Raw genomic sequence first — 16,565 nt, 5'->3', positions numbered from 1 at the left:
TCAAAGCCATAGCAAGGTACCACTTCTCACCTACTGGAATGACTATAATCAAATGATAGAAAGTGCTGGCAAAAATAAGGAGCCTTTGGAACCCTTGCACAGGTAGCTGGTGGGAATGTAAAACTGCACAAACACTGGAAAACAATTTGGCAATTCCTTGAATCATTTCAGCAATTCCATTTCTGGGTACATATCCAAAAGAATTGAAAACGTATGCGCTGGTGTTTTGGCTCAGTGATAGAGTGCTCACCTAGCATTTGTGAGGCACTGGGTTTTTCCTCAGCACCACATAAAAAGTCATTGTGTTCATCTACAACTAAAGAAAAATTTTTTAAAAAAAGAAATGAAAATGTATGTCAACACAAAATTTGCATATGAATGTTCATAGCAGCATTATCCATAATAGCAAAAGGTAAAAACAACTTGAATGTGATAAACACTATGGGCATATCTAATCCATGGGATGCTATTTGGCCATAAAAAGGAACAAAATACTGATATACATGTTGGACATCAGTACCCTCAGAGGATTAGTTCTAGGACCACCTGTGACTACCAAAATCTAAGGATGCATAAGTCTCTTAGGTTGGTCCACCACATCCACAGATGTGAATTCACGGATACTGTATGCTACAACATGGATGAATTTTCAAAACATTATGCCAAGTCATAAAACCAGTCACAAAAGAGCATTGTGAATCCATTTAGAGGAAATGTCCAGAACAGGTAAATCAACAGTGACAGAAAGCAGATCAGTAGTTGCTTAGGACAATTCTAACATATTGTGCTGATGGCTATCCAACTCCCAAAATATACTTAAAGGCCAAATCATTAACTTTTGGGCTTGATTCTATCTGTAAGGTCAGTAACAACACCAATTATAGTTTCTCAGAGGTTTGTGCTTATCCTCTGAGAGTTACGAGGTGTGCCACAGCATGATCTTTTTTTGAAAAGGGCATTTTTTTTCTTAGTTAATCTTCCTCTTTTTGACAACATATTTAACCATGTCTGTTGTGGAGAGCATCACCAAAATTTGAGTTTTCCTTTCCAAATATTTCCAAGATTGATCTCACAAATAGCTTCGAGGAAATCTTTGCTAGTGCTGTCCCATGTGTTACTCTTAACCACGAACAACTGACTTTTAAATGAAACTTTTAGAGTAAAGGTCTTGTGTAATTACTGCCTGGAGCTTTACATATGAGAGATACCAAGGTTTAAATTCATTTGAGTCTCCACAATAAAGCCTGTACTTACACCTCTGTGTAAATTCTGCAATTTCTGACTTCCACTCCATCTTGGATTGAATTCATTCCCCCGTGGTGGAGAGTCTCAGAGAAATGCCATGCCTGTTACAACCTTCTATGATGTCAGCTTGTTTGAATGTTCCTTCACTCACTGGAGAGTTTTCACCAGGTTTAAATTCCTATTTCATAAACTTTGTGTTTTAACCACTAACCTATATCCCGAGATGAAAAGAGAATGTATTTTTTTTTATGCTTTAGCATCTTAAATTTAAATGAAGAACAATGACTAAATTAGGACTAGAATTTTTATTATTTTGTACTAGGATACTCCTCACCAGATAGGATTAGGAAGTCCAATTGATTTTGAGATATGCATGGGGTGTGTGCATGTTCTTGTGTGCATAAGAATTAAAACAAATGACGCATAAGATGACTTAGTGTTGAAAGTACAGGCTGTGCAACCCTACAGTGAAAAATTCAAAACCTGAAATTTTTTTTGGGTACTGCGGATTAAACTCAGGGGATCTCCATCACTAAGCCACATCCCCAGCCCTATTTTGTATTTTATTTAGAGACAGGGTCTCACTGAGTTGCTTAGCACTCCGCTATTGCTGAGGCTGGTTTTGAACTTTCGATACTCCTGCCTCAGCCTCTGGAACTGCTGCGATTACAGGTGTGCGCCACCACACCCAGCTTGAAATTTTTTGACACCACCATGATGCACAAGTGAAAAATCGCACACTTGACTTTATGTGATGGGTCACAGGCAAAATGCAGGCGCACGAAAAATATTATATAAAATTACCTTCAGTCTATGTGTATAAAGTGTACATGAAACAAATGAAGTTTGTGTTTAGACTCTTGGGTCACATCCCCAAGATATCTCATCATGTATATTCAAATATACCAAAGTCCATAAAAAACAAACAAACAAAATCTGAAAGACTTCTTGTTCCCAGGATTTTGGATAAGGGATATTATCCTGTAGGAGGTTAAGTAAGAAATCCCTCTAGAGCAGGGGCTGGTGAACTTTTGTTGAGAAAGGTAGAGAGTAAATATTCTGGGCTTGGTTCATATACATCTGTCATATATTCCTGTTGCTTACAACCCTGAGAGATGATGATCGACTCAGAACCAATCTATGGTTGCAAGAGAAAAAATAGGCACAGCTCAGAGCACATGCCCTCCTGATCTTTTTTTTTTTTTTTTTTTTTTTAATCAATCTTAGCTCATGAGTCACATGACAGATGGTTGGCTCATGGCTTCTCTAGAGTACCATATTAGTTAGTAGTCTGAGTTAATATCGTCTCAAAGCAATAATAGCTAATTTTCTCCACCAGCCACTATACATAACTATCCCCTCATCAAACTTCTAAGAACAAAATAAAACTTGAGAATGTTCAGCATGGAGCATGGATATTGACCATGTCAGTACCAGAGGGTACAGGTGAAGTTTTTAAATATATATTTTTTAGTTGTAGATGGACACAATACCTTTATTTTACTTGTTTATTTATATATGGTGCTGAGGATTGAATCCAGGGCCTCATACATTTGAGGCAAGCACTCTATCACTGAGCCACAACCCAGTCTCACAGGTCAAGTTTTAACTGGTTAAAAATTGAACCAAAACATTTAAGTTAAAGAAATGCTCTGGAAGACACCCCAGATGATTCCATTGCACGGTATCCCTTTCACACCTACATATTCTCTGAGGCATTCAAAAACCCCAGTTTGAGAATCAGAAAATATCTGCTTTGATAGGTCTGATTTTCTCTGTGAACAGACAGAGTTAATGGGAGGATGCGGGAGAACTCTGCTATGGAAAAGCAGAATGCTTGCCCATAAAAATTGGGTTTTACATCTTGCTTGGAAACAGTATTTGATAGCTTTAGATTTCCCAGGGACAGTAAATTATCCTCAATTGGGGTGTTTATGATCTATGAAAGGCAAAAATTACATAATGACTCAGTGGGTTTTATCACTGCTGCTAGGTTAATTTTTGGTTAATCTCCTATCTGGGAAAATTAAACAGACTGTTAATGCTCTCTCATGAGTTGAAGGGTCCAAAAAACAATGGAGTTAACCATAGGGGTGGGAAAAGCAAACAGAATCACTCTGTTGTTTCTGTGAAAGACACTAACGCAGAGGTTGACTTTTAAGCAGGGAAGGAAGACATGAGCTCTGAACTTAAAACTCCAATGAGGAGAAATAGCAGGTGAGAACAGCAACAGAGCTGCAAAGTGGGGTTATTTTCTTAAAGCAAATGTTCTTAGTCCATTTTCCAGCCCTACTGCAGCCAGGAGCAGGACACACGAACCCCCTCAATGCATCACAGTGAGAATCAAGTGGGGGCAGAATCTCTCCATGTGGGTGCAGCTATTCCCTCAGGGTGTTTATACATCTGTCTCAAGGAGTGAGCTTGCCTAGATGACTAGGATGTGGGATGAGTTAAAACATCCTGTTTCACCTAGCAGAGTTGATATTTTAGAGCAAGCAGGACCCCTGGAGATTGTTCAGTTTTTTTTTAATGGACCCAAATAAATAAATCATAAATTCCAAAGAGTTTATGACTTGTCCAAGGTCACATCATTTAGTGGCAGAGCTGGGACTAGAACCTGGGTCTCTAGACTCGTAGTAAAAAGTTTATTTCACAGCATTGCAATGCCAGTTAATTTCCTCTGACATTCTGTAATGTCAGTCTTGGTCAACCTGCATGACCTGTCAATCGCAAGAGGGTACTGAGAGATGATGATCGACTCAGAACCAATCTATGGTTGCAAGAGAAAAAATAGGCACAGCTCAGAGCACATGCCCTCCTGATATATTTTTTAAATTTTTTTTAACTTATAGATGGATATAATACCTTTATTTATTTATTTTTATGTGGTGCTGAGGATCAAACCCAGTACCTCACATGTGAGAGGCAAGCACATTACTACTGAGCTACAGCCCCCACCTGCCTCATGATGTTTGGTTAGAAATTCTGTCCTTGTTTATGAGACTAGCAAGGATTGTGCCCAATCCTAAGATCTATGATTTCTGGCCAATATATTTATAATGTGAATAAATTCATAAAACTTTTAAAGAAAATCACTCAATTTATATAAAAGTTTATATTTTAAGTGTGTTAGAATGCTCACCAGTTAGCAGAATGAGTTATTTCATCCTGACAATCAGCTGCAAATCCATATTAAGCAGAAATTCAGAATTTATGTTAGACTTGCATAAAAATCATATATACTGGGAATATAAAGATCCTTTCAGAGTTTATTCAAAATTTAGTCAAAAAGTGATCTGGGATCAAGTGACTTAATAAATAATTAATTTCAAGTCATGGAAGGTCATTACTGTTGTGGAAGATACAAAAACTACTTTGAAACCACTTGGAAATGATTTCTTAGCGAATTCTCACAGCTCTTCTGTGACAGACTAACACTGGCTCCCTTAATCAGAGTTTCATGAAAACCAGAATTCCTGTGACCTGGTAGAAGCAGCATTAGTGTAACAAAGATGAGAATCAGAAATTGGAGATTCTAGTCTGGAATTCTTATTTCTAGATTGTATATCTGGAAACTAAAAAAGTCTCTCTTACTTTTATTAAAACTGTTCTTCAGATTTGGTGTAGCTATTGTTAAAAATGCCATCAGTTTTGGGTCATAAAAACCCAAACGAATTTCTCTACGGATCACATATTCTGAGGACCAGAATAAAGTCATCATTATTTTTTACTGGGTCTAGAAACCAAAAAAATGGAAAACAACATATTCTATTTAGGATAAAGACTGCTGTGACTGATCAGTGTACTTACTACAAATGGCTACAATAGGAATGTTTTATAAAGATTTATAAAATTTGGGGCTTGAAGAGAAATCTCCTTAAGTTAGTGTATATGGAAGGTTCTCCCCCTAAGTTGGACTCTTCGGATAGCTACCGTGTTCTCTAAATATGAGGAATTCCATTCTGGTGGCCCCTTTGTCAAGGTAAAGAGATAGTAGGTGGGTGTTAAGATAAATAAATAACATAGTTCCACTCATTGGAGGAAAGAAAAAACACTCCAGAGAAGAAATCAACTTTTCAATGGACATCTAAAAGCCTTACTGCATGTCCTGCTGTTTAAAATTAAAAGCTTCTAGGTTAGAATTGTGAGCTCCTACAGCTATGGCTGGGTGTGCAGCCAGAAAGATCAGGTGTAGCAAACGGCAAGAGGGAGTGGTAACTTAGCAACCCAGCAGGAAGGGCTGTGCGAGTTGGTCAAACCCCTTTCCTCAGGAAAGGTTTTGGCTGAAAGCCGCACAGCTGGCAAGACATTCAAGGAAAGGAAGGAAAGGAGTCCTGAATAGAAATGAGTTAATTGTCTTGCTGCTTCACACGGTTAATATAACCAACATGTCCCTCTAAGATAAAAGCAAACTTCAATTAGAATTTTAAAAAGAAAAAAAAAATAAGATTGATGTTTCAGAACTCCAGAGAACATTGTAGAGAGGAAAGGAGAGCAGAAAAAGAAAATCAAATTACTTCCCTTTAGATATTCACAGGTACACGGGCACACATACTTCACTACAACTGTATTTAAATACGTAGTTTGGTATCACAAAGAAATTCTGGTTCCATTGATGTTTTTGTTCAAAGATTGCTTTTTTTGAAGAAAAAAATTCCAAGGTTCTTTACCTGCAAGCTGGGTTGGTATTTATTTTTAGATGAAGTCTAACAATTACTGGAAAGACCACTGTGAGTGTGGGAATGCACTATCTGTAACTCCTGAATGTCACACTTAAAAACAACAACAAAAAACAAACAAACAAACAAAAAACTGAATTTAGGAATAGAAAGGCTGTTGGTTTATTTATTCTTTTGGCAATAAAACTTTATTTTTAATTTAGAAGATAGGAGAGACTAGAATGCTAACTTTGATTATACAACGACACAAACAAACTTATAAATGAAACTATTCTTATCCAAAGGGACATAATGAGAGAACTATGTATCTCTGGAGTTGATTTTACTTCCTAAGTTTCCAGTTCAAGACAGGGCATCCCACCACAGTGTGGGATTTAACTTAACTTGTTCTATCTTTAGTCCTACCCAAGACCTAATTCAAACAGATTCACAATCAACCATCAAATCATACAGCATCAACCCCAACAACAGAAACATGGTAATATTTAGCAAACTGGAAACTTGCTAACTCAAAGCAAATCGTCTTACTCATCTTAACCCAACTTTCAGGAAAACTAATCATTTTAAAATAAATGTAAAATGTTGTCTCCTTTTTACTGTATTATTTCTATGAAAATGAAAACTGATATCAAATAGCTAATATTTCTACTGGTCAGTTTTAAGTATCTTTCTAGGACATACTATTTAAAGACCATTGTTCAAAGATCAATTATGGGAATATTAAAGACAGCTTGAAAATATCTTTTTAAAATTATTAATATTCCCGGAAACTAGTGAAATTCATCTTGAGGTAAGGTTATTGCAGTTAAGATTAAAGATTGAAAATGACTTTAATAATATTTGTGGAGATTTGCAAGATTGAAGAGAGATAGTTTTATAAAGATGCCTCATAGATCAGCACTTCTCTGACATGTAAACTAGTAAATTTGCTTTGGAAAAAGTACATGTTGATAAATCTTCCCAGATATGTTTTCTGTCAATTGGTACGATAAGATATTTTATTTAAAATTAGGATTGTCTGGAGTTTGGTGGATTTAATTATTTGTAATTACCCAGCTGTTGTTAGCCTCTGGCCATTTTATAACAGAGGTATCTACTGTGTGGGTCAGGTTCAACTGTATATCTTCTCAAACACAGATTTAATGTGCTATTGATGAAACCATTACTCGAACCAAATTAAAGTCTGGGCTGATGTATTGGTCCATAGGGAGCTGTCAGACATGAAAGGAGTAATTAGTATTCATTACTTCATACTCCACAACATTCCAATTATTAATGAACTTCAACTTTTAGACTATACTGTATCTATCACAAGCATTTCTCAGACATTCATTATTAGGAAGAATAAACTAACAGTGGTTTGAAAAGGCCCCCCAAACAAACAACTGAAATAAACGAAAACACTATTAATAGTTGAAAACTTTCTGAGGGATGTGACTTTCCAGCGGGTTCATGAACATGTGTGTTGTCCCACCTGCATTTGATGAGAATGACAAAGGCAATTATTCTAGGTGAATTTATCTACTTGGCAATCTGTGTGGCTGTCCTTCCCTCTTTTTCTGCTTTCAATAGTTTCTTATCTTTTTTATACAAAGGAAAACGTGCTGGTATCCTCATAGGTAATTATATAGAGTAGTAGAGAAATAAAAGAGGATGCAAAATCAAAGTAAAATGTTCAACATTGGAGATCAGAAGGTTACACTGAAAAATGTTCCAACACGTGGATTAATTTGGAATGTGATCAAGGTAAAGTCAAAATTTTTCTGTTCCTGTTACCACATTGCAAATGGATGTCTCTGTTAAATAAAGCATATCAACATTTTCTCATTTTTCTCTCAGTTTTCATTTATTGTATTAAAGAAAAAAAATCCCTATTTCTACCAATCTAGTCCTATTTGTTCCTTTTCTCTTCCAGTTTGCATATATACAAATTTTTTCAAGTTTTTTATTTTTAAAAAGGGTTAAATGGAGGAACAAGAAAGCTTGTACTTTGCTTTAAACATATATCTTGTCAGGTAAAACAATATAATTATTAAAATATCGAAAAATTTTCAAAGTACTTCTTAGGTTTTTATGAACCAAACTTTTTTTTTTCCCTCCCCCCGCAAACATAATGTCCTCTCCCAGCTACTCAGAAGGCTGAGGCAGGAGAATCACAAGTTTAAGGCCAGCCTGGGCAAATCAGTGAGATCCTGTCTAAAAACAAAGAATAAAAAGGGCTGGGGATGTAGCTCATTAGTAGAGCACCCCTGGGTTCAATCTCCAGTCCAGGAAGGGAAAGAGGGGAGCAGAGGGACAAGATGAGAAGGGAAAGAAAAGGAAGCAAACAAGAAAGAAAATACAGTGTCTTCAAACTTTTCACTCAAAAATAGGAGTAGAAAAACCAAAGCAGGAGGTGAAAATGGTTCACAGGAAGAGGCAGCTAGTAGTATTAAATACAAAAATCTTTTGGATTATAAAAATAGCTGAAGAGGTCTTTTGCTTCTTTTGTTAGACTGATTCCCAAGTATTTTATTTATTTATTTATTTATAAATTTATTTATTTTTAAGGCTATTATGAATGGGATAGTTTTTCTAATTTCTCTTTCAGCTGATTCATATTGGTGTATAGGAGCACAATTGATGTATGGGTGTTAAAAATTTTATATCCAGTTACTTTGCTGAATTTGTTTATAAGTTCTAGAAGTTTTATAGGCCCAACTCTCCAATATGTCGGCTTAAGAACTGGCTTCCTCAACAAGGCTCCTAAGGGCACAAGAAGTAAAATTAACAATTAATAAGTGGGATGGTATCCAACTAAAAAGCTCCTTCATAGCAAAGGAAACAACAAAGAACGTGAACAGAAAGCCTACAAAATGGGAGAAAATCTTTGCCACCTGTACCTCAGATCAAGCATCAATCTCCAGGATGTACAAAGAACTCAAAAACATACAAAAGAAACAAATAACCCAATCAATAAATGGGGTAAGAAACTAAACAGGCACTTCACAGAAGAAGAAATATGAATAGTCAACAAGTATATGAAAAATTGTTCAACATCTTTAGCAATTAGAGAAACACAAATTAAAACTACACCGAGATCCCATCTCACTCGAGTCAGAATCACAATTATCAAGAATACAAGTATTCTTGTATTCTTCAATAAATATTAATGAAGATGTGAGGAAAAAGGTACACTCCCATATTGCTGGTGGGACTGCAAATGGTTCAACCACTATGGAAAGCAGTATGGAGATTCCTTAGAAAACTTGGAATGGAACCACCATTTGACCCAGTTATCTCACTCTGGTATATATCCAAAGGACTTAAAATCAGCATACTACAGAGATGCAGCCATATCAATGTTATAGCAAGTCAATTCACAATATCTAAGCTATGGAACAACCTAGTTGCCCTTTAACAGATGAAGAAAATGTGATATATATTTTCATATATATTCATACATACATACATACATACATGATGGAATATTACTCAACCATAAAGAAGAATGAAATTATGGCATTTACCAGGACATGGATGGAACTGGAGACTATCATGCTAAGTGAAATAAGCCAATCCCCCAAATCAAAGGCAGAATATCTGATATGTGTATACTAACACACAATAAGTGGGGGAAGGAAGAATAGAAGTTCAGTGAGTTAGACAAAGGGGAATGAAGGGAAGAAAGTGGGGTGGGAAAAGGAAAGACAGTAGGATGAGTCAGACACAATTTTCCTATGTTCATATATGAATACATGACCAGTAAACTCCACATCATGTACAACTGCAAGAATGGGATTCTAATTAGAAATAATTTATACTCCATGTATATATGTCAAAAGACACTTTACTGTCATGTATATCTGAAAATTAAAAAAAGTACTTAAGAAGTTGGCTCAAAAGTGAAAGTTTCTAGCTCAGATTTTTGAAAGACTCCAAAACTTTTATTCAGCACTAATAAGCAAATGAACTTGTAAACACTTAAGAAAATTATTCAACATTAACTTTGAAAGCAGTTTATGCATATACTCTACAACCCACTATAACAGTCAGAGCACAAACTCTGAAGAGTGTTTGCTGTGAGTGTTTGTAGATGTGTGCATGAATATCCAGCAACATTCATAGCTGCATAGCCTCTAACAGCAAAAAAGTGCAAATAACCTAAACTTTCTTTATAAGAACTTTAAATAAATATAGTAATAGACACACCATTGAATAATAATAAAAAATTAGAAACTTGGGTATAGCTCAGTAGTAGAGCACATTCTTAGTATTTGCAAGGCTCTGGGTTCCAACCTCACCACCAAAGTAAATATGTTAAGTAAGTAAAATAAATAAATACAATAAATAGGTAGATAAATAATAAGAAAAAAAGTACTAGAGCTAAAACCAATAATATAAATTTTATAAACAATATTGAGTAAAAAAAATTAAGTCCCTTTAAACTATATACAGTATGATGAAATTTTTATAAAGTCTTAATCAAAGGTAAACAATATATTGTTTAGGAATATACACATATACAATAAAACTATTTTAAATAAGGTGATGAGAAAAATTCAGAATCTTGATTACCTTTGGAAAAGGAGGCAGAATAGGAAAGGAAAAGAGCACAAATGTGGCTTAAAAATACTGATACCACAAAACAACAGTGAGATTTTTATATCACACCTGTCAGAATGGCAGTCAACAAGAATTCAAATAATAATAAATGCTGGAGAGGACAAGGAGAAAAAGGACAGATTTTTGCACGGTTGATGGGATTATAAACCACTATGTACAACCACTATGGAAATCAGTATGGAGGCTCCTCAAAACACTAGGCATGGAACCATCATGTGACCCAGCTATCCCACTCCTCAGTATTTATCCTGAAGAATTAAAGTCATCACTACAGAGACACATGCATATCCATGCTTACAGCAGTACAATTCACAAGCCAAACTATGAAATCAGCCAAGGTGTCCATCATGTCCATCAATGGATGAATGGATAAAGAAAATGTGGCATATACACAAAATGGAGTCTTATCCAACCATAAAAAATATGAAATTATGTCATTTGCAGGAAACTAGATGAAACTGGAGACCATTATGTTAAGTGAAATAAGTCAAACTCAGAGGTCAAGGGTCTTATGTTTTCTTTCATATGTGGAAACTAGAGAGGCCAAAGGAAAGGAAAGGTGGAGGTGGATCTCATGGAAATCAAAAGGAGATCAGTAGAGGAAAGGGACCTAGGGGTGGAAGGTGAGGAGGGAGGGGGGAAGTGCTGGGGGATGACACTGGCCAAATTATACTATGTGCAGTGTGCATATATGAATGTGTGGCAACAAATCCCATCATTACAGTTATGATGTAGTAATAAAAAATGTGGATAAATACTGGTAATTTGAATGCTAGATACAGGTCTATTATTATGCTTCAAAAATTTTACATATCATGTATATTATAGAATCCATATTAAAATAATGAAATTTTAAAAGCAAAATCAAAGATCTCTACTCTTCTAGGGATAACTTAAGACACCAGGATATGACTGATTCCTTCCTTCTTCTCTCCCTTACCCTGAACTGCTGATGTGCTTCATGACTACATTCATGTTTTGTTCACACTTCTCATTTCCAAAAGAATGTTTACCTCAAGAGCTCTGGTTTACCATCTGGTTCATACTCATAATCACCAACATATATTGGATTTATCATTGGTTAGTTATTCAAGGCAGATAATACATACTGAGCACCTATGAATATTTTTAGTATGTTTATGTACCTATAAGCTCTCTGTATTTTTTCTCACCAGATAAAAAAATAAACATAGAAAAACACAAACTTACTCCAAATCACCAAACTACAACATAGCAGAATAAGGTTTGAACTAAGTTTCGTCTTCGTACTTCTTCTTCAATGCTAGTTTTTAACAACCGTAAACTGATACATAAGACTCATCTAAAATCCTGAAACACTCGTGAAAATACACATATCCCTCACATTGATCATACCTTCTTACCTTTGTGGAATCCTGTAGAAAGATACATATTATGGAAAGAATGGATTCAAAATAATGCTAGAAAAAAGAAAAAGTATAAGTGGAAGAGAGAAAGTGATGAGAAATCTAATGGAAAAATATCAGCAAAAGTTAAAAACAGACAATTCACATAAGAGGCACCAAAAATAAAAAATAAGCACAAGCACATTCTTATTAATAATAAAATTATAAAATAAGGTAACATAATCCAACAAGATTAGGATTCTATTCTATTAGCTCTTGCTCATGGTGCCTCATTTCCTTGTGAGTTTTGTGACTTTTGCTCATGAGCTCATGTTCTTTGGAATTATAACTTTGGCAATCTTCTAAGGTCTGAATTTATGCTCTTATTCCCATCCACATGTGTCTCAACTGAGTAACTGCAATTATTTGCTAACTGGACTCTGGATTTTCCTTTGCTTCTGTCCAATTTACTAGGCATAAATAACCCAAGGCCACTTTAAAATAAATTATTGGAATAAGGCTTTTGGGGCAATCAAATGGTAAAAATGCATTTTGAATACTCATAAAAGAAACAGTTTCTGGTTAAGAAATCACAGGGGATATGTTTTTCACCTCTTCCCAGTACCAAAGCAAAATTTCCTTGATATAGCACTGGGTTTTGTTTATTACTTTAAAGGAAACCTACCACTACACAGAAGGTGTGGCTTTATACAGGAATCTATATAGAGGATGGGTAGTCTTCTAAGAGATTTTGTATTAAACTGTAGTCCTCAGACTTATCCAAACCCTGTACACTCATAACACAGAAACCAAGGATTATCAGGTTTTAGCAGTTATCTACAGGAGAATCAGCTTTGGAGTTCTTCCCCCCGCCCCCTTTTTTGGCAACCCAGTAATAAGTTTCAAAAGGTGTTTTAAATGCTTTAACTAATATATTTAATTTTCAAGATTCTTATATCAATCTGTCATAGTAAAAAATAAAAGTCTATATTATTATTGTTCCTTTTTTTGTTAATCATCTTTTTTAAAGCCTATATATAGTATATAACTTGTACAGAGAGAATTTTTGTTTGTTTGTTTGTTTGTGGTGCTAGGAATTGAACCCAGAGGCACTCAAGAACTGAGCCACATCCCCTTTTTATATTTTATTTAGAGACAGTGTCTCACTAAGTTGCTGGGGTCTCGCTCAGTTACTGAGACTGGCTTGGAACTCGAGATTCTCCTGCCTCCAGACTCCCAAGTTGCTGGGATGTCAGGCGTATGCCACGGCAACTGTTTACAGAGAACTTTTAATGAATTAAGACTATGGAAAACAAAGCATGCTGTAAAAAGAACAACGAAAAAGGCAGGACGAGGTGGGACAGAATGTGCTATGTGTGGGCAGCATTAAAAATAGAAACTTTAAATTTCATGTAACACCTAACTGCTATTGATTAAATAGCAGTAAAATCTAGAATAAAGTGGACCTGGGATTTGTGGGGGAAAAAAGGTAAGTGAAAAAGCACACCACGGGAGGGGAGATGATCTGGGTGAAGCAGCAGTGAAACACAGGTGGGTGGAAGGAAATGCAGAAGTAACAGATAGGTAGGCATCTCAGTGCAATTCAGTGCAACTGGCTAAAGAGGATTCTTAGTGAGTTCAGGAGCGGGGCAGGGGTGATAGAAGAGGTGTTATTTTAGCCATGCTCTGGGTTGGTGACAAGTGAGCAGGGAAAGGCAGCAAAGCGACTGCTCCATCAGTATGAGCACATGAAAGGCCTGGACGACACAGGAAGGTATGGACGTAAACATGGATTTCAAAACATGGATGGGAAGGTGAACAAGATTTAGGAGGAAAATGAATCAAAGAAGTAGAGGAGTGAGTGTTAATTTGGCAAGAGGCACTCACAGAAAGTCTACTGAAAGATGGCAGTGGCCCATTGATTTGGATGAGCTGGCTGAGAAACCAAGTCTCCATGTAACTACACTTCGTATAGTCAAGGGGCATCCCAACAGACGTCAGCTAAGCTCTCTCAGCCCGTGTGTCTCACCGGAAGCAGGGGTGCACTTTGCTCTTTTGAGTGTATACAATCTCCCTGGACAATTGCACCCACCTACTCCTTCTGCAACCTCCAGTACAGTGCCTGACATACAGTAGTACTCAGAGAAGGTTTTTTCAGTGATTAACAGGATATGTAAGAACTCTGCTCACAACCAGAGTCTCTAAGAAATTAAAATCATCTGCCCAAGAGGGAGTGAGAAAAACTGAAGATATAAAGTCAAAATTCACTTTCAAACAAGTGGTTGTTCCTACAGGTAAAAGTTGAGTAGCCAGGCTTGTTACCCTCTGCCTACCTACTTCTCTATGTGGCTGTCCCAGTCTACTTGTTCAGCTAAGATATCCTTCGTAAGCTCTGGACTCACATATCCAACTGCTTAGACTTTTCTTTGAGAATATGTGTTTTTTTTTTTTTTTTTTAAAGTACATCTGTCCAGTAAGAGAACACTGCCTCTCTTTCCACACGTACTCCTATCTGTATGGCATCTCTCTGTAAAATCATATCATCATCTACTTGCTTAAAGGCTGGAAATCACCCATGATTCCTCCCTCACCCCTGTTTCCAATAATAACAAATAACCAAGAGTTGACGTTAACTTTGGTTGGTCCTCCTATCTCCATTCTCACTGCCACTGCCCTTGGTTAGGCTCTGATTATGTCTCAGCTGAGTAACTGCAATTACTTGCTAGCTGGACTCTGGCTTAAGGTCCAGGCTCCTTCTGTTAATACTTCGCATTGCTAACTATGTGACCTTCAGAAATGCAATTCTGGTCATGTCACTTCCAGTGTGCTCAGGAAACTTCATTAGTTTCTCCACTGACTTCCCCTCAGGGTTCTTAACGAAAATATGGAGAGTTCAGAGAGGCACTGCTCTTCAGTGGAAAACAACCGATTTTGTCAACTACTGTAACTGATAGGGACTGGCCCCTTGAATGGATTTGGGTGCAGGAAAAAATTATCCACCTACAGGAAAAGGCCGACCTTTGGGTCAAAAAAGAAGTCCACTTTAGGGGCCCTGCTGACGTCTCCAGTATCTTCTCACCCAGTCCCTGCTACCTTATTACCCCCAACCACAGACTCTCCATCCTACTGAATTTCATTTGCTGTTCTTCAAAACTGTTGGCTGTTTCGTCTGTTTGGCTATTTGGCATCAGGGTTCTCCATATACCTGAAAAATGCCCGCTGATCTTTCGAGACTTGCATTAGATATAACAGTAATCAAATGTACAGTTTTTAATAAAGCCTTTCCAAGTCTCTATTAGGAGCTCATGCCTCCCTGCCACATGAACTTCTACCATCATGCCAATGGCACCGCACTTTTTGTATTTACAGGTTTGCCTACAACCAAGGAAGTGTGGCTTCCTAAGGGAAGGATCTGTACATGATCACATTTTGAATCTGCACCCTCCAGTACAGTGCCTGAGAAATAACAGTACTCAGAGAAGTTGCATTCAATAACTAAAATAGGATATATAAGGACTGCACTCACTACTCGAGTCTCTAAGTAAAAAAATTAAAATCATCTGCCCAAGAAGGAAGTAGGAAAAACTAGAGATATGAGGTTAAAATTCACTTTCAAACCAGTGGTTGTTCTTACATGTGAGAGTTGAGTAGTCAGGCTTGTTAAAGTAGAAACTTCATGCAATAGTTATCACTTGTTAATTCTTACAGAGCATCTTAAATTTTCATTTCCTTAAAAAAAATCTGGAATGGTGAGATCAGTTCTAGAAGGTCCTAGAGAGAGTGCACATTCAGTAATAGTATTATTTTGGAATAAATTGTGCTGAACTGACATTTAATGGTAAAGACTTGTTGCTCCTTGTAAACTCTTTAAGAGTCTCTGGAATCAAAGGTCTCTGGAATCCTCACTGATACTTAATTACATTCATACTGAGGTAAAATCATGACATTTTGGAAATTTCAAATATATTTGTGAGGGAGAATCATAACATTTCCCACACCTAAATTGTGCCATTGGAAGCTGAAGTGAAGACTCAGAGAATACGTTATTTCAGAGACAAAAATTTAAGTTCTTCATAATAGAGTTAGCGCCTTAATAACATGGATTTCACGTTAGTGACATTCAAGATTTTACACTTTATTTTTAACACATCAGACACAGCTACAATTATATTAATGTTAAAAGTTACAGTTTGTCAAGTGGCTTATTAGATTGTTCTAAATGCATATCTGGGTAAATTTTGGTTTATTAAACAATTACAAGTTGTCAGTCACTCTAAATGGATCAACTTGTTGAGTTGTATAATAAATAACCTACTAACAGGGTAGAGAATAAGAAGTTAGTCGCCCCTAAGTGGGCCCATTTCCACTTTAAGTTGACAGGAATAAGCTAGGGATAAAAAAGGAGAGAGATAGCTTAGAGGCAGAGAGTGGGTGTTAAAGAATGAGTTTGGGGAAGTTTTAAAATTATACCTCTGTGAAAGAAAAACAAAACAAAGAAAAAAAAATAGTAGGAAATTCAATGAAGTAAATTCAGTGACTGAAGAGGCACCAGGAGCCTTTGGAATGCCAGTCTCCTCTGGGTCCAACTCTGGCTTGATTAGAGACTAATTGCTGCATCTGACCTTTCATCCATTTATAGAAAAGTGACACAATGAAATCTTGGAAATGTCTC

The 16,565-nt window shown here is 36.4% G+C and overlaps 1 protein-coding gene across 1 annotated transcript in view; it reads right to left on the bottom strand.

Annotated features, from left to right (window-relative positions):
* Dnah11 (dynein axonemal heavy chain 11) overlaps positions 1-16,565 on the bottom strand; it is a 302,098-nt gene that overhangs the window by 50,722 nt on the left and 234,811 nt on the right. The window lies entirely within an intron of this gene.

The sequence above is a fragment of the Callospermophilus lateralis genome, chromosome 1 (assembly GCF_048772815.1).
Source record: "Callospermophilus lateralis isolate mCalLat2 chromosome 1, mCalLat2.hap1, whole genome shotgun sequence".
In the NCBI taxonomy this organism is placed as follows: domain Eukaryota; kingdom Metazoa; phylum Chordata; class Mammalia; order Rodentia; family Sciuridae; genus Callospermophilus; species Callospermophilus lateralis.
Note: the sequence above shows the minus strand (reverse complement) of the source record. Positions and strands in the feature narration are given on the sequence as shown.